General features: G+C 35.2%; 1 protein-coding gene and 1 pseudogene across 5 annotated transcripts in view; one reads left to right on the forward strand and one right to left on the reverse strand.

Annotated features, from left to right (window-relative positions):
- Window positions 1–26,804, forward strand: part of Zc3h12b (zinc finger CCCH-type containing 12B) — a 402,674-nt gene that overhangs the window by 245,830 nt on the left and 130,040 nt on the right. The gene's annotated exons all lie outside the window — the stretch shown is intronic.
- Window positions 11,990–26,804, reverse strand: part of LOC104867785 — a 29,073-nt pseudogene continuing 14,258 nt past the window's right edge.

Below are 26,804 nucleotides of genomic sequence, written 5' to 3' on the forward strand. Positions count from 1 at the left end.
TAGACCTTTGTCTGAGGAACAGCTGATAAAATTTTTTTCCCACATTGTGGATTTTCTCTTCATGCTGTTAGTGGTTTCTCTTGCTGTGCAGAAGCTTTTTAATCAGATGATATCCCAGTTGTTGATTCTTTGTATTAGTTCCCCTTCAACTGAGGTTTTGTTCATAAAGTCTTTTCCTATGCCAATGTCATCAAGTCTTTTACCTAACCTATCTTCAAGCAGGTTTAGTGTTACTGTTTTAATGTTTAAATCTTTGATCCATTTTGATTTTACTTTAATACATGGTGAGAGATATAGATCTAGTTTTAATCTTTGGCAAATTGAAATGTAGTTATTCCAGCACCATTTTTTAAAAAGGCTATCTTTTCTCCAGTGAGGGTTTTGGCTTCTTTGTCAAAAATATGGTATCTGAGTATGTCTGGACTTGTTTCTTCATCTTCTAATCTGTTCCATTGATCTTAAGGTGTGTTTCTTGGCCAATACCATGCTGTTTTCATCACAGCTTCATTGTAGTATAGTTACAAGTTGGGGATTGTTATACCCCCTGTTATGTCTCTGCTGCCTAGTATTGCTTTTGCTATTCTAGGTCTCTTCTTGTTCTAAATGAATTTTTGTATTGTTTTTTCTGGTTCTGTGAAACATTCTGTGGGGATTTCAATTGGCATTGTACTGAATCTATACAGCAGTTTTGGAAGTATGGACATTTTCACTATAGTGGTTCTCCCTACACAAGAACAAGGGATATCTTTCCATTTTCTGATTTCCTCTTTGAAAGCTATTTTCAGAGTGCTGTAGTTTTCAACCTACACATCTTTTCATTCCTTCCTGAGAATGATTCCTAGATATTTCAATTTTTTTGATGCTATTGTGAAAGGAATTTTCCCCCATTTCTCTTTCAGTGACTCTGTTATTCATGTAAAAGAAACCTATTGATTTTTGAGCGTTGACCTTGTATCCAGCTACTGTACTAAATTTGGTTAGAAGCCTTTTGTTGGAGTTTGGAACTTCTTCTATACGGAGTATCATGTCGTTTGCAAATAATGAGAGTTTAACTTCTTCCTTTCCTATCTATATTCCTTTTATTGTCTTTGTCTAATTTCTGTGGCTAATGTTTCCAGAACTATATTGAACAGGAGGAGTAATAGTGGACATCCTTATCTTGTTTCTGATTTTAGCATGAAGAATTTCAGTTTTTAACCATTTAGTATTATGTTGGCTGTTGGTTTTTCATAGATGGCTTTTATCCAGTTAAGATAAAGAGCATCTATTCCAATTTTCTGTATATTTTTATCATGAATGGGTGTTGGATTTTATCACTTTTTCTAAATCTCTTGAGATGATCATATGGTTTTTGTGCTTTACTCCATTAACATAGTGTATTATATATATCGATTTACCTATGTTGAATCATCCCTACATCCCTGGGATAAATACCACTTGGTCAGGGTGTATTGATCTTCTTGACAATATTCAGCATTTCATTTGCCAGTATCTTTTTGAGGATTTTTGCATTTATGTTGCTCATTAGAGAAATTGGTCTATAGTTTTCTTTCTTCATTTTGTCTTTCTTAGTTTTTGGAATCAAGGTAATGATTGCTTCTAGGAATGAATTTGGGAGTATTGCTTCTCTTTGAATTTTATTAATGAGTTTGAGCAGTAGTAGCATAAGCTATTTTCTAAATTTCCTGTAGAATTCAGTAGTGAATCTTTCAGGGTCTGGGCTTTTCTTTGTTGGTAAGTTTTTAATTACATTTTCAATTTCATTGATAGATATTGAGTTGTTTAGAATTTTTATGTCTTCTTGTTTTAGCTTTGGTAATTCATATGTATCTAGGAATCTGTCCATTTTGTCTGTGTTTTCCCTCTTAATAGAGTGCATGTTCTAAAAGTAGGTATTGATGATCCTCTGAATTTCTGCTGGATCTGTTGTAATTTTACACTTTTCATTCCTAATTGCATGGATTTGAGCCTTTCCTGTCTTTTTTTACATATAAGTTTGTCTAAGGGTTTGTCAGTTTTATTAATTCTTTTGAAGAACCAACTCTTTACTTCATTCTTTTTTTTTGTCTTAGTGTTCATTGCATTGATTTCTGTTCTGGTCTTTATAATTTTCTCCCCTGTATGAGATTTGAGTTTGTCTTGCTCTTCTTTTTCTAGAAGCTTTAGGTTCAGCATCAGGTTGTTTAGTTGAGCTTGTTCTGTTTTCCTAATATGGTTCACTGATAATATTTCCCTCATAGGACTGCTTTCATTGTCTTCCATAAATTTCAGTATGTTGTATTGGCATTGGAATTTAATTGTAGAAAAATGTCTGATTTTCTCTTTAATTTCCTCTGTGACTCATTGATTATTCAGGAATATATTATTCAATTTCCATCTGTTAATGAAATTATTATGGCTTTTTTGCTATTGATCTCAAATTTCATTGCACTATGAACTGATAGTATACAGGGGATAACTTCAATTCCTTTGTATTTACCTAGGTGCATTCTATGAGCTAGCATGTGGTCTATTTTGGAGAATAACTCATGTGCAGCTAAGAATATGTATTCTAATTTTGTGGCATGGAACATGCTGTAGACATCTATTAAATCCATTTATTCAAGATTTTGGTTCAATTTTAGTATTTCATAGTTGAGTTTTTGTCTGGTTGATCTGTCCATTTGTGACAGTGGGGTATTGAGGTCCCCCACTACTATAGTGTTAGTGCTTATGGGATTTTTTGTGTCTATTAATATTTATTTTATATATTCATTGTCACCTCTTATCCTTGGATTGTTCCCTTTATAAGAATATAGTGACCTTCTTTGTCTCTCTTAATTAGTCTTAGTATAAAATCCACTTTGTCTGCAAATAGGATAGCTGTTCCTGCTTTCTTTCAGGTTTCTGTTCCGTGGAGTATTGTTTTCCATCCTTTGACTTTTATTCTATGAATTTATGCTTGGTTTAAGTGTGTTTCTTGTATGCAGCTTATTGCTGGATCTTGCTTTTTGAATCATCCTGCCTGTCTATTTCTTTTGATTGGTTTATTGATTTAATCAAATTTGATTGATCATTAGCATTGATTGTTATAACTGATATGTATTAACCTATTCTTGTCATGATGTTTTCTGGTTGTTAGATTTTTTTCCTCCCTTTGTATTTAAGTTCTTGCCTTGCTGGATGGATTGATGCTGTTGGGCTTCACAGAGCTGTGATCTCATTGTCATTTCCTAGGATAATGTTTATAATTTTTTTGAGCACTGGTTTGGTATTCATGAAGTTCCTACGTTGTTCTTTGTCATGAAAGTATCTTATTTCTCCATTCATTTTGAGAAATAATTTTGTAGGATACATCAATCTGGGTTAGAGTTTGTTTGTTTGTTTATTTGGTTTAGAGCTTGAAGTACTTCACTCCAGGATCTCCTTAACTTGAGGGTTTGTGTTGAGCAGTCTGCTGTGATTCTGATGGGATTTCATTTGTATATGATTTGGTTCTTTTATCTAAATTCTTTTAATATTATATTCTTGTGTTGGATTCCTGGAATCTTGACTAATATATACCTAGGCATAGATTTTTTTATCATGGCTAGTTGGAGTTCTAAATGCCTCACTTGTCTTAATGTCAAATGTTTTCCTGTTTGATAGTTTTTCTGTGATTACTGTGGTGGGTAGTTTATTTACATCTTTTGTGCTATCTCCTATTCCTTCACTGACTCCAATCAGTCATTTTTTTTTCCAGCTTTAATTGAGTTTATCGGTATGTTTTAGGGATACAGTACAGTTACATTCATTGTTGGGATCTTGTATCTCTACATGACAGGTCTTGGTTCTCATTTTTCCCCTTGTCCCTGCCCTCCTTTCACCCCCTCCTCCCCTCCCCATCTGCAAACACTTTATTTCCTTCTTTTCATTATCACACACTTTTTCTTATTACCCTTCCCTCTACGCATCCCACCTTCCCTACACCTTTGCCCCTTTCTTCTCATTTCACAATGTCAGTAATCTTATTAGGATCTTATGTATTATTGCAGTTTATTCACACCAGAGAAACTTCCAATCAATCTTAAGATATTCTTTTTAGCATCATCTACTAGCTGTTGGATTGATTTCTCATGGTCCTGTGCTATTTTTAAGATATCTTTGTTTTCATGTTTCTTAACTGCAATTCTACCTTCTACATCTGAAATTCGGCCCTCACATTCACTTATTCTACTGTAGAAGCTTTCAATGGAAAGTATAATCTTATTGATATCTGCCTGGATGTATTTATGCTTTCCAATTCTTCCTTAAACTGAATATTCATGGATTCCATAATTTTCTTCAGCTCCTCTTTTTGTCTGTGTCTGCTCTAGAGTTATTACTCATGTCTTTCATTATGATCACCAATTCTGTTTTCATCTGAGAAATTATTTTTTATTTCATTTTTTCCATATCTTCTTTTGATGCCAGATCAGGGAGTCCAGGTTGCTGAGTTTCAGATTGTTCCATCTCTTTGTCCTCTGAATTGGACTTTGGTGATCTGGAAGTCTTGTTTTGCATCTTGTTTAGGTATCTTCTCATTTCTATATTTGTTCATGTTGTTTGTTTAATTCTTGGGTTGCTTAGTGTAAATTTCTTATTGTAAGTATCTTTATTGCTAGTATTTATAATTCTTATGGAATGGCTACTTCTTTGATTCTTTTCCAGGTTTAGTTGGCCTTTGGGTGTGAAATCTGTAATGGACCTTAAGTAATCTAAACCAGGAAGCACAATCACATCACCTTGACCAAAATAATACAATCAGCATCAACATTAGCATCAAACACAGCCTAGAAAATGACAAACAGTGTTAATTATTAATCTACCAAATACATTTGCAGTAAATATACCCTTCAATATAGCAAATTTTCCCTCTTGGAAGATTTAGAAGAAGTTGAGAATTGGGTAGAGAAACAGAAGTAAAGGGAAATTTGGAAGTAGGGCTAGAGGACATAGGAAGATCAGGTAAACTTTGGGAAATTGGTGAAGATAGAAGGAAAAGAGAGAAGGAAGGAATAAAAACAAATACAGAACAAACAGATAAAGGAAAACTAGAAATGCCATTCACTCTCCTATTAAACTAAGACCAATTGAGGAAAATATAAAAGCAGGACAAAAGCAGGAACAAGAAAGATGAGAAATAAAAAGGACAAAAGAAAAGAAGAAAAAATATCCCCTTCAAAGCGTCTCTCTTGTCACTGTTGGACAAAGTGGATAGCATAAAGACCTGTGTCAGCTGATCTCAACTAGCCAGTCATGGTGCACTGAAGTTCAGGTTGGTTTCTGGCTTTGAAGCTGGAATTGAGCTCCCTGGCCTTCTTTGGGTTTGAACTGTTCATAATTCTACTGCAGCTTCAAGCCGCTCTTCCCTTGCAAGAAGTTCAATTCTGGTAGGAGGTTTTGACCCAACATCTCAGCATTCACTGTTCTCTGCTGTGCTTTTACTGAGGTAACTCTCTTTGCTCTTCCAGTGGGCTTTAATTCTCAACAACAAGACTTGAAGAGGGCCTCTCTGCTGAACAACACTGCACCATCTTCCTAGGCTCAGAATAACGGCTTACTGCATCCCCGGGCTATGCTGCTGTCCTGGTGTGCCTCTTTCTGGGGATTATGCACTTGCACTGCTGATATACCAATGAGCCACTGTTTGTGGCCTGCATTCCCATGCTACTTGTGTCCAGATGGGCTGCGCAGCATATTCTTTTTTTTTTTTTCATTGTTTTTTGTTGTTTTGTTTTGTTTTGGTACCGGGGATTGAACTTGAGTCCTTGTGCTTCCAAGGCAGGTGATGGAACCACTGAGCTAAATCCCCTGCCCCTACCATTAAGTTTATAAGTACATTTAAAGTAAACAATATAGTTACATATATCATTGGGATCTTGTACCTTTACATGATATATTTTGGTTCTTTTTTTTTCCCCATGCCAATGCCCTCCCTTCACCCCCTTCACCCTTCCCTATTTGCAAAGACTTTGTTTCCATTTTTTCCTTTTTTCACGTTTTCTTTTCCCTTATTTCCGTTCCCCTCCCATTCCCAATTCCCCGTTAGCCATTTTGTTCCTATTTCACACTATCAGTTATACCATTTGAACCTTATTCACACTTTTAGATTTTCACAACAGAGAAACTATTTGGTATTTACTCAAGTGTGTCCTATTTATTTCACTTAAGAGTATAGCCTCAATGTTCATCCATTTAGGTATAAATGGCTCTAGTTTCTCATTATTTATGACAGAGTAGTACTCCGTTTTATAGAAAAACCACATCTTCTTTATCCAGTCTCCACTCGATGGGCATTTGGGTTATTTCCAAGTTTTAGCTATTACAAATTATGCCACTGTGAACATGAGTGCACATATATCACTGTGATATGATTCTTTTAATTCTTTTGGAAAGATACCCAGCAGAGGGATATTTGGGTCAAACGGAGACTTTAATCCTTGTTCATTGAGGTATCTCCATCTACAGTGGTTGCACCAGTCTGCACTCTCACCAACAATGGAGAAGTGTTCCTTACTTCCCACACCCCTGCCAGCATTGGTTACTGCTTGATTTCTTGGTAGCAGCCATTCTCTCTGTGGTAAGGTGGAATCTCAGTGTTGTTTTCATCTGCATCCCTTGAATGATGAGTGATGTTAAACATTTTTCATATATTTACTTGCTGTTTTTACTTCTTTGTCTGAGAAATGTCTGTTCATTTCAGATGCCCATTTTTTAATCTTTCTTTGTGCTTGGGGGTTCTGACTTTTTGATTTCTATACATATTCTAAATAGTAGTCCTTTCTCTAAGGAGTAGCTGGTAAAATTTTTTTCCCACATTGTAGGTTGTCTTTTAGCTCTGTTGGTAATTTATCTTACACTGCAAAAAGGTTTTAATACAAAGAAATCCCAGTTGTTGATTTTTTGTGCAAGTTCTCATGCTGCTGAAGATTTGTTCATTAAGTTTTTCCTATGTCAATGTCTTCAAGAGTTCTACCTAATTTACTTTCCCGTAAGTTTAGTGTTTCTGTTTTGATATTTAGATCTTTAATCTACTTGGATTTAATTTAGCCTGTGGTGAAAGACAGGGATCTAGCTTTAATCTTTGGCAAGTTGAAAGCCAGTTTTTCAAACATCATTTATTAAAGAGGCTATCTTTCCTCCAGTGAGGATGGTTGTCTCCTTTGTCAAGGATGAGGTAGATGAGTATGTCTGCTGTTGTTTCTGCATCTTCTAATCTATTCCATCAATCTTCAGGTCTGTTTCTTTGCCAATACCATGCTGTTTTTATCACAGTGGTTTTGATCAGCATTTTCTTATACTAACAAGAAACTTTCCCAAAAACTCAAGAGAACAATTCCTTTTACACTACTTCCAAAATAATCAAATGCTTAGGAATAAGTTTTTAACCAAGGAGACAAAACTCTGCATATAGAACACTATAAGAGATTAATGTAAGAAGTTAAAGATAATGCAAATAAATAAAAATATATCAAATCTTTAGAGATTTGAAGATTTAATATTTTTCCTATATCCATATTACCCAAAGTAATCTACAGATTAAATACAATCTCCTTCAAACCTCCAATGTCATTTTTCATAGATATGAAAAAATACGTGATCACAAAAGACTCCAAGGTAATCTTGAGCAAAAATAACAATGCTGGCAGCTTCAGGGTACCTGATTTCAAACTACACTACAATGCAATAGCAATTAAAAGATATGGTCCTGCTCCTGGAGCATGGCTGCTACCTCACACACACTTCACGCCTCCCAGCAGTGGGAGCAGACCAATGAGAGGCACTGATGCATGGAGCTGGGCTGCTATCCGACACCACCACCTGGTCCTCTAAACAGTATGAATGGAGCTTCAAGGCTGCAAAACCACCCCAGCCCCACCTCTACCTCTGGCCTCCTGGCTCTGCTGTTACCTGAATCCACACCACACAGGCATAGGAGTGTCATAAAGGCTGTTGTCCTGAGCACCAGAAGATAGAGCCGAAGTGAACAACAGATAGATGGACTCTCAGCCTCCTTGAAAATTGAAGCCCACTGGAAAAGTGAAGGAATCTGCAATAAAGGCACACCAGGCCACTGTAGTTGGTAAGCTGGAGGAATCAGTACCTCTCAGATCCTGGAATATCTTCATGGGAAGGGAAGCTGGATCATGCAGTAGAAATTTTCAGAGCTCAAACCTGTGGGAGGTCACAGAGCACAACTTGGTCCTTGCAGCCTGAAATCAGCCTGAATTTCAGGGGTCTGCTTCTGGTTTGCCAAGACTAATTGACTTAGAGCTGCACATTGCTGCCCACCTTGCTTATTGTGACAACAGAGACAAACCCTGAAGGAGGCTCTTCAGTTTTAGTTTTTATTTAAAAAGTTTTTCTTTGCTCTTACTTTCAATTTTAATAGTTTTTCGACTCTTTAAATTTTTTTTTGGTTTTTTTCTACTTTTTTCTTTTCTTTCACTCACTCTCCCACATTGTTCTTCAACTCCCTTTTTGTTCCTTTTCCTGCCCTAATTCAGGTTTCTCCTTTCTTTTTCTTTGATTCACTCTTTTTTCTTCTCTTGATCATCATTAGTTTCAAAGAAAAGTGAATACAGAATTAAGCTTCACTATTGCCATTAGGTTGCTATGTTCTTGACATTGTTCTTTCATTCTGTCTTTTCCTCTTGTCTTCAACACTTTCTGAGTGTTGGTGTTATCTTCCTGTGTCCTCTGTCCTCACTTCTAACCTTTCCCTATCCTTCTACATAATCTATCCTCTGTCCCCAACTCATTCTTTTGTTTTTGTTTTTTTTTGTTGTTGTTGTTGTTGTTTCTTTTTATTGAGTTTATTGGTACAATCTAGGTATACAATACAGTTACATTCATTATTGGGATCCTGTACCTTTACATAATAGGTCTGGATTCTGCTTTTTTTCCCCTTGTCCTTGCCTCCCCTCCCCATTTACAAGCACTTTATTTCCATTTTTTTCAATTTCTCAAATTTTTTTCCTCTCCCTTATTACCTTTCCCCCACCCTTCACACTTTCCCTACACCTTTATCCCTTTACTTCCTATTTCACATTGTCAACTATCTCATTAGGATCCTGTGTACTATTATAGTTTTTCACACCAGAGAAACTGTTCGGTACTTCAGTTAAAGAAATCTCTGTATGAACATTAAAAATAGGGAGTCCTAAAATAAAACTAAAAAGGAAAGTAAAAGAGAAAAGGCAATGATGTAAGATTAAAATAATCCTTAATTCTGGAGATGAAAATGGTCCCTGAACATATTTAAATTGCTTCTTGCTCTTGTAGTCTTATCTTATTCTTTTTTTTATTATTCAGACAATACTTTATTAGTTTCTGTAATCAAACCCACGCAGATATGACCTTACATATTTAATACAGGGTAATACCCCTGTACAAATGAAAAAAACATAAAATAAATTAACATTTCTAGACCAATATGGCTGTCCATTTCTGTAAAATGCCAAAAACTTCTTCCAAAGTTGACAGCACCGTTAAATTTTCTAAAAATTCAAATTATATATACATGTATATAAATATAAATATTTATATTTATATAAAAAGACCAATAAAAGCAGTATGTTATGCATCAATAGCAGCAACACCTTTTCCAGGTTCTGCAGTCATCTGAACAAAAATATAGACATTCAGCACATTCCATTAAAAAAACAAAAACAAGGAAAGTAATACCCAGAAAATAGCAAAGTTCTGTTGCTGTTGTGGTACCTGGCACCATTTTTTTTATTAGCATCTTAATCATCATCTGGAAACAGAACATTCTAGAGTAATATCATTAAAATATCTCTCATAAAACATGGTCACTACTATGTATCATAAAGCACATACAAGATATTTTACATTCATACAGGTATGATGCAATACCGTCCTACATCAGTAATACTAGAATCAGTTTTCATTTGATATTTGCTTTGTCTGAAAATGAGATTGCTACCCCTATATTTTTCTGGGCTCCTGTCATATGGAGAATTGTTTGCTATCCTTTCACTTTCAGTCTATGGGCTTCTTTTTCCACTAGGTGTGTTTCTTGTATATAACATATTGTTGGATTTTGCTTCTTATTCCATTTTGCCAGTCTATTTCTCTTGATTGGTGAGTTGAAGCCATTGACATTGATGGTTATAACTGATATGTACTAACTTATTATTGACATGTCATTGGTCTTTTGTTGACCCTTTTTACTTTTTCACCTTCTCCTTTTAGTTTCTTGCCTTGCCTATTTGATTTGCTCTGTTGGGCCTCATGGTGTTGTTGCCTTCATTGTCTTTTTCTAGGATCTTGTTTAGAATTGCTTGTACTGCTGGTTTGGTATTCATGTAGTTTCTCGGGTGTTCTTTGTCTTGGAAGTGTCTTATTTCCCCATCCATTTTGAAAGAGAGGTTTGCAGGATACATCAGTCTAGGTTGGAGGTTGTTCTCTTTTAGTACTTGAAATATCTCATTCCAGGCTCTCCTTGCCCTAAGGGTTTGTGTTGAAAAGTCTGCTGTGATTCTGGTGGGCTTTCCTTTGTATGTGATTTGTTTCTTTTCTCTTACTGCTTATAGTATTTTTTCCTTCTATTGGATTTCTGGGATATTGATTATTATACATCTAGGTGTAGATTTTTTTTTTAATTGTGGCTAGTTGGAGTCCTATATGCCTCAGTTATCTGAATGTCAAATTCTTCCCCTCTGTTTGGGAAGTTTTCTGTCATTAATTCTGCAAACAGCTTTTTAAAATCATTTGTATTTTCTCCTGCTACTTCATGTATTCCTATCAGTCTTATGTTATTCTTCTTTGCATCATCTAGGAGTTGTTGGATCAATTTCTCATGATACCCTACTGTTTTTAAGAGACCTCTCTTTTCATAGTCACTGACTGCAACTTATCTTCTATATCAGAGAGTCTATCTTCACATTCTTTTATTCTGTTGCATACACTTTCAATGGAGTTTTTAAACTCTTGGATATCTGTTTGAATCTGTTTCATGGATTCCATTTCTTTGCTATGTTGGGCGTTTATTTTTTCCATTTCTTTCTTATGCTGGGCCTTCATGGCTTCTATCATGGTCCTGAGCTCATCTATTTTTTTGTCAGTTTCTGCTCTAGAGTCTTGAATCATGACTTCCATTTTGCTCACTATCTCTGTTTATCTGGGAAATTATTTCTGTTTTGAATTTTTCTAGAGCCTGATTGATCTCTTTTGTTACTTCCTGTGCTTTGAGTTCAGGGTGTCCTGGTGGTTCACTATCGGCCTTTTCATCCTCATTTGCCCTACTGTTTGCCATTGGTGAACTGGAAGCCTGTCTTTGTGTCTTGCTTAAGTGCTTTCTCATTTTTATTTTTGTCATTGGGCTGTCATTGGTTTAATCACTGGGTTATCACCCAAATCTTCCTGATATAGTTCCGCCCTAACTTCTGGGTCTCTAACAACCCACAGACATTCTCATCTTCATAACATCAGAGAAAACAGCTCATCAAATCAACCACAATCATTTATCCCAACTGATACAATGAGCAACACATTAAGATCAAGCACAACTTGGAAACTGACCACCTGTGGTATTCACTAGTCTATATCCCTTAAACCATGTAAATTAAATTGAAGTCAAGAAGCAGTCCAGAACATGTCTGCAGTGAACAAACTTTTCAAAATAGTATATTTACCATTTAATGGCTCAGACAGAGCTAGGATGCAAGACCCCTCATCTCAGTTAGCTGATGGCTGAACCCCATGACACCGACTGACCTTGGGCTACAAGGCCCAGATTGAATTACCCTACTTTCTGAATGGTTGAACTCCACACCGTTGTACTACAGGTTTCCCATGCCCTTTCTTTAAAGATGTTCAAAGTTGGGAACTCAGAAAAATACCCTTTATGACCACCTCTGCCACTGTAGAATACGTCCAAAGATTGGCATAATCAGGAGTTCTGAGAGCACAGCGTGGGGGGGGGTTTAAGGGGAGTTATGGGGGTTCAGGGTTGCCCGTGCAGCTACCTTCCTGATGCTGGTGAGATGGTGGCTCCAGGCGGGAGAGGGCGTGGCTCTCCTTCTTGAGGTGGACCAGGGCCCATGCTACCTTCTGGACACTGGAGGATGTCGGCTCTGGGCAGGAGAAGGCGTGGCTCTCCTCTGTCCCCAACTCCTTCTAAGTCCACATCCTGAAATGTAAAGTTGCTGTAATGAAGAGTTAATTCACTATAAACATATTTTGGGCTGGTCCTCTATTTTGATTTAATTCACACAGTTAAAGATGATAGATTAATGATTACCACAAATTATCATTTTCTGAGCTGTGCTTGATGTTTTTGTGTTGCTGATTGTATCACTTGGGCTAAGGTATGTGATTGATCTAATCAGTTGTTCTTCTGGTATTATGAAAAATGAGATTGCCTCAGAGCCAATAGAGACTCAAAACCTAAAGACCAGCTATATCTAAAAGATGTAAGTATTAACCCAGGAATTAATACTAGGACAGTACGAACAACAAAAACAGAAAGAAGACATTTAGGCAGGGCACAAACACAAATATCAAGATCACCAAAGGCAAATTTTAAGGGAAATGAGGTGGAAAGTCTGATAAACAACCACCTGGACACCCTGAACTGATAGCATAGGAAGTAACAAAACAGATGAATTAGGTTCTAGAAAAATTCCAAACAGATATAATTTCCCAGATAACCACATAGATTGTGAACAGAATGAAAGACATGATTAGAGACTCTAGAACAGAAACAGATTTTTTAAAAATTGGTGAGCTCAAGACCATGATTGAAGCTGGGACTAGCCAGCATATGGAAAAAATGAAAACCATTAATGCCCAACTTAATAAAGAAATGGAATCCATGAAACAGATTTAAACAGATATCCAGGAGACTAAAAACTCTATTGAAAGTATACAGAACACACTGAGACAATCTGAAGACAAAATATAAGATATGGAAGACAGAATCACAGGCAGTGACCACGAAAAGAGAGATTGCTAAAAAATAGTAAGGGACCATGAGGAATCAATCCAAAAGCTTCTAGGTGATGCAAAGATGAATAACATAAGACTGATAAGAGTCCATGAAAAAGCAGGAGAAGGTACAAATGAAATAAAAGAAATATTCACAGAATCCATGACAAACACTTTCCAAACAGAGCAAAATAATTTGACACACAGATAAGTGAGGCATATAGGACTCCAATCACCCATAATGAAAAAAATCTGTACCTACACATATAATAATCAACATGCAAGACACCCAGCAGAAGAACAAAATACTACAGGCAGTAAGAGAAAAGAAACAAATCACATGAAAAGAAAAGCCCATCAAAATCACAGCAGACTTTCAATACAAACCCTTAAGTCAAGCAAAGCCTGGAGTGAGGTGTTTCAAGCCCTAAAAGAAAACAACCTCTGACCTGGACTGATGTATTCTGCAAAACATTCTTTCAAAGCTGATGGGGAAATAAGATACTTCCATGACAAAGAACACCTGAGTAACTTCATTAATACCAAACCAGCACTCCCAGCAATTCCAAATGATATTCTAGAAAAGGACAATGAAGTTCACAACTCCATGAAGCCCAACAGAGCAAATCCATCAGGCAAGGCAAGAAATTAGAGAGGGGGAAATTTTTTTTAAAAGCCAACAACAGGAAAATAACACAACAATGATAAGTCAATAAAAAAACAATAATAAGACAATATATATGTTATAACCATCAGTGTTAATGTCCTCAACTCACCAGTCAAAAAAATTAACTGGAAAAATAGAATAAGGAGCAAAGTTGAACAATGCACTGTATACAAGAAACACACCTAGTGCAAAAATAAACTCACAGACTGAAATTAAAAGGATGGAAAACCATGCTCCAGGCAATAATAAATCAGAAAAAAAGCAAGATAGTTATTTCATTGCAGACAAAGTAAATTTCAAGCCAAAATTAATTAAGAGAGTCAAAGCGGGTCACAACATACTTGTGAAGGGAGCCATCCAAGAGGAAGAGATGACAATCATAAGTATATATGCACCAAATACTAATGCCCCCAATTATACAAAACAAATATTAATGGACATGAAAAACCAAATAAGCACTAATAAAGTTGCAGTGGTGGACATCTATAACCCACTGTCACAAACAGATAAATCATCTAGACAAAAAAATCAATGATATATTAGAACTGAACTAAGCTTTTCAACAAATGGATTTAATAGGAGTCTACAGAGTGTTCCACCACACAAAATCTCAATATACATTCTTTTCAGCTGCACGTGGGACATTCTCCAAAATAGACAATATACTAGCTCAAAGAACATGTTTAAGTAAATGCAAAAGAAGTGAACAGATCTTATGTATATTATCAGACTATAATGCAGTTAAATGGGAGTTCAAAGCATAAGAACTTAATGAACACATGGAAATTGAATAACACTCTCCTGAACAACCTCTACATCACAGAGGAAATTAAAGAAGAAATTAGAGAGTTTTTACCCCTCCAAAAATGATAATGCCAATATAACTTACAGGAATCAGTGGGACAAAGTGAAAGCAGTTCAATGAGAGAAATTCACTCCAGTGAAAGCCCACACTAGGAAAACAGAGTGAGCTTACATAAACAACCTAATGCTGAATATTAAGTTTCTACAAAAAGCACAGCAACATAAACACAAAGCTCATACATGGGAGCAAATTAAAATGATCAGAGAAGAAATCAATGCAATGGAGACTAAAAGAATGATACAACAAATTCAATGAATTGAAGAGTTGGTTTTTGAATGAATAAATAAAATTGATAAACCCTTAGACAATCTTATCAAAAAATGAAAGAAAAGGCTCAAACCCATGCATATAAGAATGAAAAGGGTGAACTCCTAACAGATTGAACAGAAAGGCAAAGGATCAACAATACCAACTTTGAGAAACTGTACTCTAATTACATGGAAAACATAGATGAAATGGACAGATGTCAGATATATATGAATTACCAAAGTTGAACAAAGAAGATATAAAAATTCTAAACACCCCAGTTACAATCAGTGAAATTGAAATTTTAATTGAAGTTTTTAAAACAAAGAAAAGCCCAGGTCTTCATGGCTTCACTGCCGAATTCTACAAGACAATTAGAGAAGAACTACTCTATAAACTTTTCATTGAAATTCAAAGGGAAGCAATACTTCCAAATTCACTCTGGGAAACAAGTGTTACTTTGATTCCAAAAGCAGGGAAAAACCCAACCAAAAAAGAGAACTACAGGCCAATCTCCCTAATGAACATAGATGCAAAAATCCTCAATAAGATACTGGCAAACAGAAAACAGAGTCATCAAGAAGATCACACACCTGACCAAGTTGGATTTATCCTAGGCATGCAAGGATAGTTCAACATCCATAAAGCAATAAATGTAAAACACTATATTAACAGAGTCAATGACAAAAACCATATGATAAGCATAATAGGTGTAGAACAATTATTCAACAAAATTTAATACATACTCATGATAAGAACCCTACAGAAAATAGGAATAGATGGTCTTTATCTCAATTTGATAAAGGCAATCTATTCAAAACTACCAACATCATACTAAATGGTCAAAAACTGAAAACACACACGCTAAAATCAGGAACAAATCAAGGATGTCCACTATCACCACACCTGTTCACTGTACTTCTGGAAATATAAGTCACAGCAATTAAACAAGACAGAAATAAATGAATAAAATTAGGAAAGGAAGAAGTTAAACTGTTATTATTTGCTGACAATATGATACTATCCATGGAAGAACAAAAACTTCTAGGCTTACCAGATTCAGTAAAGTAGCTGGATGCAAGGTCAATACTCAAAAACCAATAGTCTTCTTATATAGGAATAACAGACTCACTGGGAGATAAATTAGGGAAGCAGTTCCTTTCATGATAGCATCCAAAAAATGAAATATCTAGGAATCAGTCTAACGAAGGAAGCAAAAGACATCTACACTGAGAATTACAGCACTCTGAAAAAAGAGGTAGAATAGGATATAAGAAAATGGAAAGACATATCTTCCTCCTGGGTAGGAAGAACCAACATAGTAAAACTGGCCTTACTTCCAAAACTGCTATACAGATTCAGTGCGATCCTGATTGAAATTCCAACAGTATATTTTACAGATCTAGAGAAAATGATCCAAAAATTCATTTGGATCCAGAAGAGACCTAGAATAGCAAAATCAATTCTAGGCAACAGAGACAAGACAGGGGGTATCACAATCCCCAACATGAAACTACACTGCAAAGACATTGTGATAAAAACAGCATGGTCCTGGCAAAGATACAGACTAGAGGACTAGTGGAATAGATTAGAAGATGCAGAAATGACTCCAGGTGTACTCAGCTAGCTCATCTTTGACAAAGGAGCTAACCATCCTCACTGGAGGAAAGATAACACTTCAATAAACGGAGTTGAAAAAACTGGATTTCAACTTGCCAAAGAGTAAAACTCATGCCCTATCTTTCACTATGCACTAAACTAAAATCCAAGTTAATTAAAGATCTAAATATTAAAACAGAAACACTAAACTTGCTGAAAGATAAGTTAGCTAGAACTGTCAAAGACACTGGCTTAGAGAAAGACTTTATGAAGAATTCCTCGGTAGCATGAGAATTAGCACAAGGAATCAATAGTTGGGATCTCATGTTATTAAAAAGCTTCTGCATTGCAAGAGAAACCAAAAGAACTAAGAGATAACCTACCATGTGGGGAAAAAATTTACCAGCTGTTCCTCTGACAAAGGACTACTATCTAGAATATATAAAGAAAACAAAAAAATCAAGCCTCCCAAGTATAAAGCTCCACTTCAAAATTTTCATTTGAAATGAATGGACATTTCTCAGATAAACAAGTAAAAGCAGCAAAAAAAAAACTATGAAAATATTTTCAACATCACTGTTTATTCCAGGGATGAAGACAAAAACAATGCTGAGATTCCATCTCACCCCAGAAACAATGGCTGCTCTCAAGAAATCAACCAATAACAAATACTGGCAAGGGTGTGGGAAAAAAGGAACCCTTGGTGGATGTACGGACTGGTGCAACTACTGTGGAAATCAATATAGAGATACCTAAAAAGCTATGATTAGTGGTCTCATTTGACCCAGGTATCCGTCTGTTTGGTAGCTTTTGAAAAGAGTTAAAAAGAAAACATTCCACAGTGAGGTATGTGCAACCGTGTTTATAGTGGCACAGTTTACAATTTGGAAACAGACCAGTTGCCCATGGAGATTTGATAAAGAAGTTGTGGTTTTTCTATAGAATGGAGTACTGCTCAGCCATAAAGAATGAGAAACTACAGTCATTTGTACCTAAATGGATGCATATTGAGGCCCTACTCAAGTTAAATAAATAGGACACACATGTGTAAACACCGAATAGTTTTTCTAATGTGATAAACTAAAAGTGGACTTAAGGTTCAAATTGTATCATTGATAATGTGAAATAACAAAAAAAGGTCTAAAGGAGTAGGGGAGATGGGAAGGGGAGAGGAGGGGAAAGAAGAGAAAAGAAAAAAATACAAGAAAAGGGAACAATGAAAACAAAATTTTTGTAAATAGGGAAGGGTGGCATGCATGAAGGGAGGGCAGGGGAATGGGGAAAAATAAGAACCAAGATATATCATGTAAAGTTACAACATTCCAATTTTTAATGTGACTGTCCTGTATATCTAAAAATATTTCTACACATCTATAGTCCATTACTTTTCCACAGAAGTTCCAAGAATAAACAATTAGAAAAGGACAATCTTTTTTTATTAATTGAGTTTATTGGTATATTTAAGGTATACAGTACAATTACGTTCATTATTGGGATCTTGTACCTTTACATGTCAGGTCTTGGTTCTAATTTTTTTCCCCTTGTCCGTGCCCTCCCTTCACCACCCCCCTCACCTCCCCATTTATACTTTATTTCCATTTTTTCATTTTCTCATATTTTTTTCTTTTCCCTTATTACCTTTCCCCTACCCTTCCCATTTTCCCTAAACCTTTAGCCCCTTTCTTCCTATTTCACATGATCAACTTTATCATTAGGATCTTATGTACTATTATAGTTTTTCACACCAGAGAAATTATTCTGTATTTACTCATGTAAAAGGACAATTTTTTTCAAAACTTGGTACTGCATAAATTGGATTCAGTGTGAAAAATTGTGAAACTTGACTCGTTTCACATCATAAACAAAACTCAGCTCACCAAATAAATACTTAAACATAGGAAAGGAAACTACAAAATTAGCAATAAAAAATATAGGGGGAAATTACCTTCATATGAAAAATGATTTTTTAAACATATGACAGCCAACACAGAGAACACAAGCTAAAATAGAAAAAAGTAGGATCCCATCAACATAGTGATTCTGGATCTGGAGAAGTGGCTCAGTAGTACTGCCTACCGTGTAAGAGGATCTGGAAGCAGACCAGTAAGAGGCAGAATTGCGTGGAGCTATCATGCAGCTGTCACACTAGCAGCCAACTTAGGCAGACTAGTAACAGGCAGAACTGCATGGAGCTGTCCTGCAGCTCTCCTCCTAGCTGCCCGACCTTGGCAGCAGAATGGGAAGAAGTGGAGCTGCATGGGAGCCTGCAGTCCACCATAATTGCCCCCTTCATGCACCTCTGGCCTCCTGGATGTGCTGGTACCTGGATTCACACCACAGAAGCACAGGGGGTCATAAAGGCCATAGTCCTGAGCTCTAGCCTTGATTTTTACTTAATTCATACAGTTAAAGGAGGTAGATTAATAACTACCACAAATTGTCATTTTCTAAGCTATTCTTGATGCTTTTATGATGCTGACTGTATCACTTGGGCTTAAATGTTGTGATTGATCAAATCAGTTGTCCTTCCTTGTGTAATGAAAAAGGGATTGCCTCATAGTCAGTAAAGACTCAAAACTTAAAGACAAGCTATAGCAGGAAGATCAAAGTATCAACCCAGACATCAAATCAAGGACAGTACCAATAACAAAAATCAAAATGGGAAAATAATCAAACAAGTCTCAAGCACAAACACAGACTTGCAGCTTCCTGAAGACAAATTCTAGGGGAAATGAGGTGGAAAACTCTGATAATCAACCTCCTAGACACCCTGAACTGATAGCACAGGAAGTAACAAAACAGATGAATGAGGTTCTAGAAAAATTCCAAAGAGAAATAATTTCACAGATAAACACAGAGACAGTGAGCAGAATGAAAGACATGATTTTAGACTCTAGAACAGAAACAGATAAAAATAGATTAATTCAGGACCATGAAAGGAAAGAAATTAAAGGTAAAAGAGGAAAATTAAAAGGAGCCCAAAACAGGATAATAACATGATGAAGATGTCAATACATATCAGTTATAACTATCGATGTTAATGGCCTCAATTCACCAATCAAAAGAAATAGACTAGCAGAATGGAATAAAAAGTAAAATCCAATAATATGATGTATATAAGAAATGCACCTAGTTTAAAAAGAAACTCATAGACTGAAAGTAAAAGGATGGGAAACAGTTCTTGATACAACAAGAACCCAGAAAAAAGAAGGGGTAGCTACCTTACTTGAAAACAAAGTGAATTTCAAACCAAAACTAATTAAGAGAGACAAAGAAGGTAACTACATCCTATTAAAGGGAACAATCCAAGAGGAAGAGATGACAATCATAAATATGCATTCACCAAATACTAATGCTACCAACTATACAAAACAAATATTATGGGACATGAAAAACAAAATGAGCAGATACAATAATAGTGGGGGATCTAAATACACCACTGTCACAAAGTGACAAGTCATCTAGGCAAAAAACCAACAAGGAAATACTAGAAATGAAGCAAGCTTTTGAACAAAAGGACTTAACAGATGTCTACAGAGTGTTCCACCCCCAAAATCATAATATACATTATTTTCAACTGCACGTGGGTCATTCTCCAAAATATACCACTTACTAGCTCACAGAGCATGTTTAAGTAAATGTAAAGGAGTTGAACTTATCCCATGTATACTATCAGACCATAATGCAATTAAATTTGAGATCAATAACAAAAGAAACTGCAAGAATTTCACAAACACATGGAAATTGAATAACACTCTCCTGAACAACCAATGGATCACAGAGGAAAATAGAGAAGAAATCAGACAGTTTTTACAAATAAATGTTAATGCCAATACAACATACAGGAATCTATGGGACACAATGAAAGCAGTTCTATGAGGAAAATGTATAGCTGTGAATGCCCACACTAGGAAAACAGAGTGAGCTCTCATAAACAACCTAATGCTGAATCTTAAGTTCCTAGAAAGGGAAGAGCAAGACAAACCCAAAGCTCATACAAGGAAGGAAATTATGAAGATCAGAGAAGAAATCAATGCAATAGAGACTAAGAGAATGACACAAAAATCATTGAATCAAAGAGTTGGTATTTTGAAAGAATAAATAAAATTGATAAACCCTTAGCCAACCTTATCCAAAAAGAGGAAAGAAAAGGCTCAAATCCATGCAATGAGGAAAGAAAAAGGTGAAGTCACAACAGATCCAGCAGAAATCCAGAGGATCATCAATACCTACTTTGAGAACTTATACTGTATATGGAAATCACAGAATAAATAGACAGACTTCTAGATATTCTATGAATTACCAAAGTTGAACAAAGACGATATAAACATTCTCAATTACCTGTTACAATCAGTGAAATTGAAAATGTAATTAAAAATTTGCCAAAATAGAAGAGCCCAGGTCCTGATGAAGTTAATGCTTAATTCTACAAAAAATTTAGAGAATAACTAATACCAATACTCTTTAAACTTTTCAATGAAATTGAAAGGTAAGCAATACTTCCAAATTCATTCCTGGTAGCAAGTGAAACTTTTATTCCAAAAACAGGTAAAGACCCAACCAAAGAAGAGAGCTACAGGCCAATCTCCCTAATAAACATAGATACAAAAATCCAAAATAAGATACTGGCAAACAGAAAACAGAGATTCATAAAGAATATCATACACCCAAACCAAGTTGGATTTATCCCAGGTATGCAAGGATGGTTCTACATATGTAAATCAATAAATGTAATACGCTATATTAACAGAGTCAAGGACAAAAACCATATGATCATCTCTATAGATGCAGACAAAGCATTCAACGTAATTTAACACCCATTCATGATAAAAGCCCTGAAGAATAATGCAATAGATGGTCTTTATCTCAACTTGATAAAGGCTATCTATAAAAAACCAACTGCCAACATCATACTAAATTGTCAAAAACTGAAAATCCTCACACTAAAATCAGGAAGTAGACAAGAATATGAACTATCTCCACTCCTATTCAATATACTTTTGGAAATATTCAGTACAGCAATTAGACAAGAGAAAGATATAAAAGCAATAAAGATAGGAAACAAAGAAATTAAAATGTGTTTATTTGCTGATGATATGATAGTCTACATAGAAGACCCAAAAAACTCTGCCAAAAGACTGCTACACTTAATTGACATATTCAGTAGGGTAGCTGGATAAAAGGTCAACACCAGACTCATTGAGAGAGGTATTAGGGAAACAATTCCTTTCACAATAGCATCCAAAAAATTAAATATCTAGGCATTAATCTAAAAAAGGAAGCAAAAGACCTCTACACTGAGAACTACAGCACTCTGAAAAAAGAGATAGACGGGGATGAAAGAAAATGGAAAGGTATCCCTTTTCTGGGTAGAAAGAACCATCATAGTGAAAAAGGCCATAATTCCAAAACTGCTACAAAGATTTACTGAAATCCCAAAAGTATATTTCACAGAACTAGAGAAAACAATACAAAAATTCATTTGGAACCAGAAGAGACCTAGAATAGCAAAAGCCATTCTAGGGAACAGAGACATGGCAGGGGGCATCACAATCCCTGACTTGAAACTATACTACAACGCTACTGCATTAAAAACATCATGATACTGGCAAGGGTCAGTAGAATAGCTTAGAAGATGCAGAAACAATTCCAGACATACTGAGATGCCTCATCTTTCAGAAAGTAACCAACCATCCTCCCTGGAGGAAAGATAGCCTTCTTAATAAATAGTGTTGGACATGTGTAAATACCAAATAGTTTCTCTGGTGTGAAAAACTAAAAGTGTAAATAAGATCCAAATGGTATAATTGACAATGTGTAATAAGAAAACAGCTAAAGCTGTAGGGGAATTGGGAAGGGTAGGGAAAAGGAAATAAGGGAAAATAAAAAATATGAGAAAATTTAAAAATAGAAAAAATGTTTTTGTAAATAGGGAAGGGTGGAGGGGGTGAAGAGAGGGCAGGGGTATGGGGGGGGAATGAGAACTAAGACCTGTCATGTAAAGGTACAAGATCCCAATGATGAATGTAACTGTATTGTATACCTAAAAAGTACCAATAAACTCAATTAAATAAATAGTGTTGGAAAACTGGATTGCAACTTCCGAAAGATTAAAATTTAACCCCTATCTTTCACCATGCACTAAACTAAAATCCAAGTGGATTAAAGATCTAAATATTAAAGCAGAAACATTAAACTTTCTGGAAGATAAATTATATACCACTCTTGAGGACACTGTCATAGGAATAGACTTTATGAACATATCCTCAGTAGAACAGGAACTAGCACAAAGAATCAACAATTGTGATCTCATTTTATTAAAAAGCTTCTGCACTGCAAGAGAACCCACCAACAGACCTAAAAGACAACCTGCAATGTGGGGAAAATATTACCAGCTGTTTCTCAGACATAGAGAACTAAAAATAATCAAGCCCTCTAAATATAAATATCCAGTTCAAAAATGGGCATCTGAAATGAACGGACATTTCTCAGATAAAGAAGTAAAGGCATCAAATAAATATATGAAAATATGGTAGCATAACTGGTCATTCAAGAGATGCAGATGAAAACAATGCTGAGATTCCACCTCACACCAGAAAGAATGGCTGTTATCAAGAAATCAACCAATAACAAATGCTGGCAGGGTGTGGGGAGAAAGGAACCCTTCTTCATTGTTGGCAGGAGTGCAGACTGGTGCACCTACTGTTGAAATCAATATGGAGATACCTTAAACTGCTAGGATTAGAGGTCCCATTTAACCCAGCTATTCCCCTGCTGGATATCTTCCCAAAAGAATTAATAGAATCATACCACAGTGATATATGTGCACCCATGTTTACAGTGGCACAGTTTGTAATAGCTAAACCTTGGATATTGCCCAATTCCCATCAACTGGAGACTGGGTAAAAAGGATGTGTTATTTTTTATATATATAAAATGGAGTATTATTCAGACATAAAGAAGGAGAAACTACAGACATTTTTAGCTAAGTGGATGCACATTGAGGACATACTCCAGTGAAATTAATAGGATACACATGTGTCAATTCAATATAGCTTCTCTGGTGTGATAAACTAAAAGTGTAAATAAGGGTCAAATGTATAATTGATATTTTGTAATAGGAAGAAAAGGCCATTGGGAAGGGTAGGGGAAATATAAAAAGAAGAGGAAAAAAATAAGAGAAAAGGGAAACATGGAAACAAAGTCTTTTTTAAGTAGGAAAGTGTGGAGCGGGGAAGGTAGGCTATTGGAATGGGGAAAAATAAGAACCAAGATATGTCATATAAAGGTGCAAGTTCCCAGTGATGAATGAAATTGTATTGTATATCTAAAGTGTACTAATAAAAATATTATTTAAAAGGAAAACCTGGATTCAACCCTCTCTCCTAGAAAAAAAAATGCTCTGTACAAGAAAAAAAAAATACAGTGAAGAGACAGCATATGGTTGGGAGAGAATATTTTAAAGTCATACATTTTATAAGGGATTAATATTTAAAACACTTAGGAGAATTAAAATCTCTATGGAAAGAAAGATAATCCAGTTAAAATGTGTAAGGCACCCTAAATATACATTTGTCAAATGAAGACATTTGAATGACTGATACATACATGAAGAAATGCCATCCCTAATAATTAGAGGCATGCAAATTAAAACCACAATAATTTATCATGACAAACTTGCTAGAATAGTTGTTTTCAAAAAGGTGAATGATAAATTTTTAATGATGTGTCAAAAAGCAAAAATTATATTTCTATGTATTCTAATGATATCAATTTTATTTCCTCAAAAGATTTAAATAAATATGTCAAAGAGATATCTCCACTCCCATATTCTTTGCAGCATTGTTCACAAGAAACAACTATGAAATCAACCATCAGTTGATGCATGAAAAGGTTATACATGAATAAAGGGTGTGCATGAATAAAAGTATCCATCAGTGGACATATGAATAAAGAGTATCATAGAGACACACATGCATATAATGACATACTATTCACCCTATGAAAGAAAAAATTCTGTAATGTGTAATATTTGGGATGTAATTGGAGACTAGTACTGGTGAGAATTGTGACATGAGATTCAAATGGTACAAAATCTCAGACTGGAGGAATATGCCTTGGGAATATACCTGAGGTCTATTGCACAATGTTGTCACTGTAACTTACAATTTAGACTGTGTATATCTGAATCACTAAGAAAAGACACTTTAAATGTTATCATCACAAAAATGTTAAATATTTGAGTTTATGGATATGTTAATTAGATTTTCATTTGACATTGTATCAAAACCCATAACATCAAATTGTACTTGGTAAATATATACAGGTTAAATATCCATTTTCCAAAATTGCTTTGTACAAGACATGCTTCCAATTTTGAATTGGAAGGTGGGGATTGAGACATCTTGAAGGTGAGGGACCAAATCTAAATACTGAATTTATTTATGTCTAATATGCACCTTATACATGAAGACTGATGATAATTTTATAAAAATTTTAGTGATCTGCATTTTGACTGTAACCTGTCACATGAGATGAGGTTTGGAATTTTTCACATTGTGTCATCATTATCAATGTTCAAAATGTTTCATTTTTTGGAGTATCATTGTTTAGTCTCAAAAAGATTTATTGGCTGAGGCTATAGCTGAGATATAGAACATTTGCCTTGTGTGTGTAAGCTATGGAATCCTTCAGCCACAAAACAAATAATTCCATTTTTGAGCATTTTGGATTAAGGGTTTGGGATGCTGAAACTGTACAACTATAATTTTTAAATACACAGCAAAAAAATTAAAATATTAACTACTATTCCATTGGTAATATATATGATTCTCCAGGAAGCAAAATGTATGATAATTTTAAAGTTGGAGGAAGATTTTTAAATGTCTTCCTAATGTTGTATCAGATATTATTTGCAAAATCTAGAAACATTTATTAAGTGCTTTCTGGGTACATGGAAAGATTCTAGCACTCTGCCATCAACTCATCCTCCCTTCTTACAACCCTCAGTATTCACGAGAGGACATTTGTTATTCATAAATGTTTTTTGATAAATTGTTGACAGTACTATTTCTACTGCTACTAGAAATAATTGTACAAATGCCAAATTGAAATATAACTATACACCTAATTGACCTCTTACAACATTCAGCCAGAGAACACACAGTTTTGACAAAGGTCAATGGGCTGAAAATGGAGATGACAATAATGTGTCTTTCATGTGATTCCATCAGCATTCACAAAACTGATGTTTTAAAAAGACACTTAAAGTGGTAAAATGTTTCAATTCAATTAATCTATTATAAATATTAAAGCACTTTTTATTATAGCACTAAATGAACTTAGTCTTCAAATTATTAAGACATCATCATCATTATTATTATTATTATTATTAGCCAGGTATGGTGGTTCATGCCTGTAATCCCAGCACTCAGGAGGCTGAGGAAAAAGGGTCCCTGCAAGTTGGAGGCCAGCCTTGGCTGCATAGTGAGTTCAAAGCCAGCTTGAACTACACTGTGAGAACTTGTCTCAAAGAAAAAGAAAAAAAAGACTTCATTGCTTTGGTTACATGGATTTTTATGAAAGACTTCTGAATTTCTTGAAGTTCTTGTTACTTTTTTCATAGTCTGTCCTTTCCTCTTTTCACTAAATGACCTTTAGGAAAACACTATTTCTAAATTAAAGGAAATCAAAATTTTAAGTGACTCAATGCACAAATTTTGTTCTCTAAATCTCCCCCAACAACAAGTAAAAGCTATTTTGTGGGGGCTGGAGGTGTAGCTCAGTGGTAAAACATTTGCCTAGCATGCACAAAGACCTGCTTTACATACTCAGCATGGAAAAAAATTATCTTAAAAAATCCTCCATACACAATCTTTTTTTATTGAGTTTATTAGTACAATCTAGGTATACAATACAGTTGCATTCATTATTGGGATCCTGTACCTTTACATAATAGGTCTTGATTCTCATTTTTCCCCTTGTCCCTGCCGACCCTTCACCCCCACCTATCCTCCCCATTTACAAACACTTTATTTCCATTTTTTCAGTTTCTCATATTTTTCCCTCTCCCTTATTACCTTTCCCCCACCCTTCCCACTTTCCCTACACCTTTAGCCCTTTATTTCCTATTTCACATTATTAATTATCTCATTAGGATCTTGTGTACTATTATAGTTTTTCACATCAGAGAAACTATTCAGTATTTCAGTTAAAGAAATCTCTGTATGAACATTAAAAATAGGGAATCCTAAAATAAAACTAAAAAGGAAAGTAAAAGAGAAAAGGCAATGATGTAACATTAAAATAATCCTTAATTCTGAAGAAGAAAATGCTCCCTGAGCATATTTAGATTTCTTCTTGCTCTTGTAGTCTTATTCTTTTTTTCATTATTTAGAGAATACTTTATTAGTTTCTGTAATCAAATCCATGTAAATATGACCTTACATATTTAGTACAGTGCATTACCCCTGT

The sequence above is a fragment of the Fukomys damarensis genome, unplaced genomic scaffold (assembly GCF_012274545.1).
Source record: "Fukomys damarensis isolate Sample0158 unplaced genomic scaffold, DMR_v1.0_HiC HiC_scaffold_39, whole genome shotgun sequence".
NCBI lineage: Eukaryota > Metazoa > Chordata > Mammalia > Rodentia > Bathyergidae > Fukomys > Fukomys damarensis.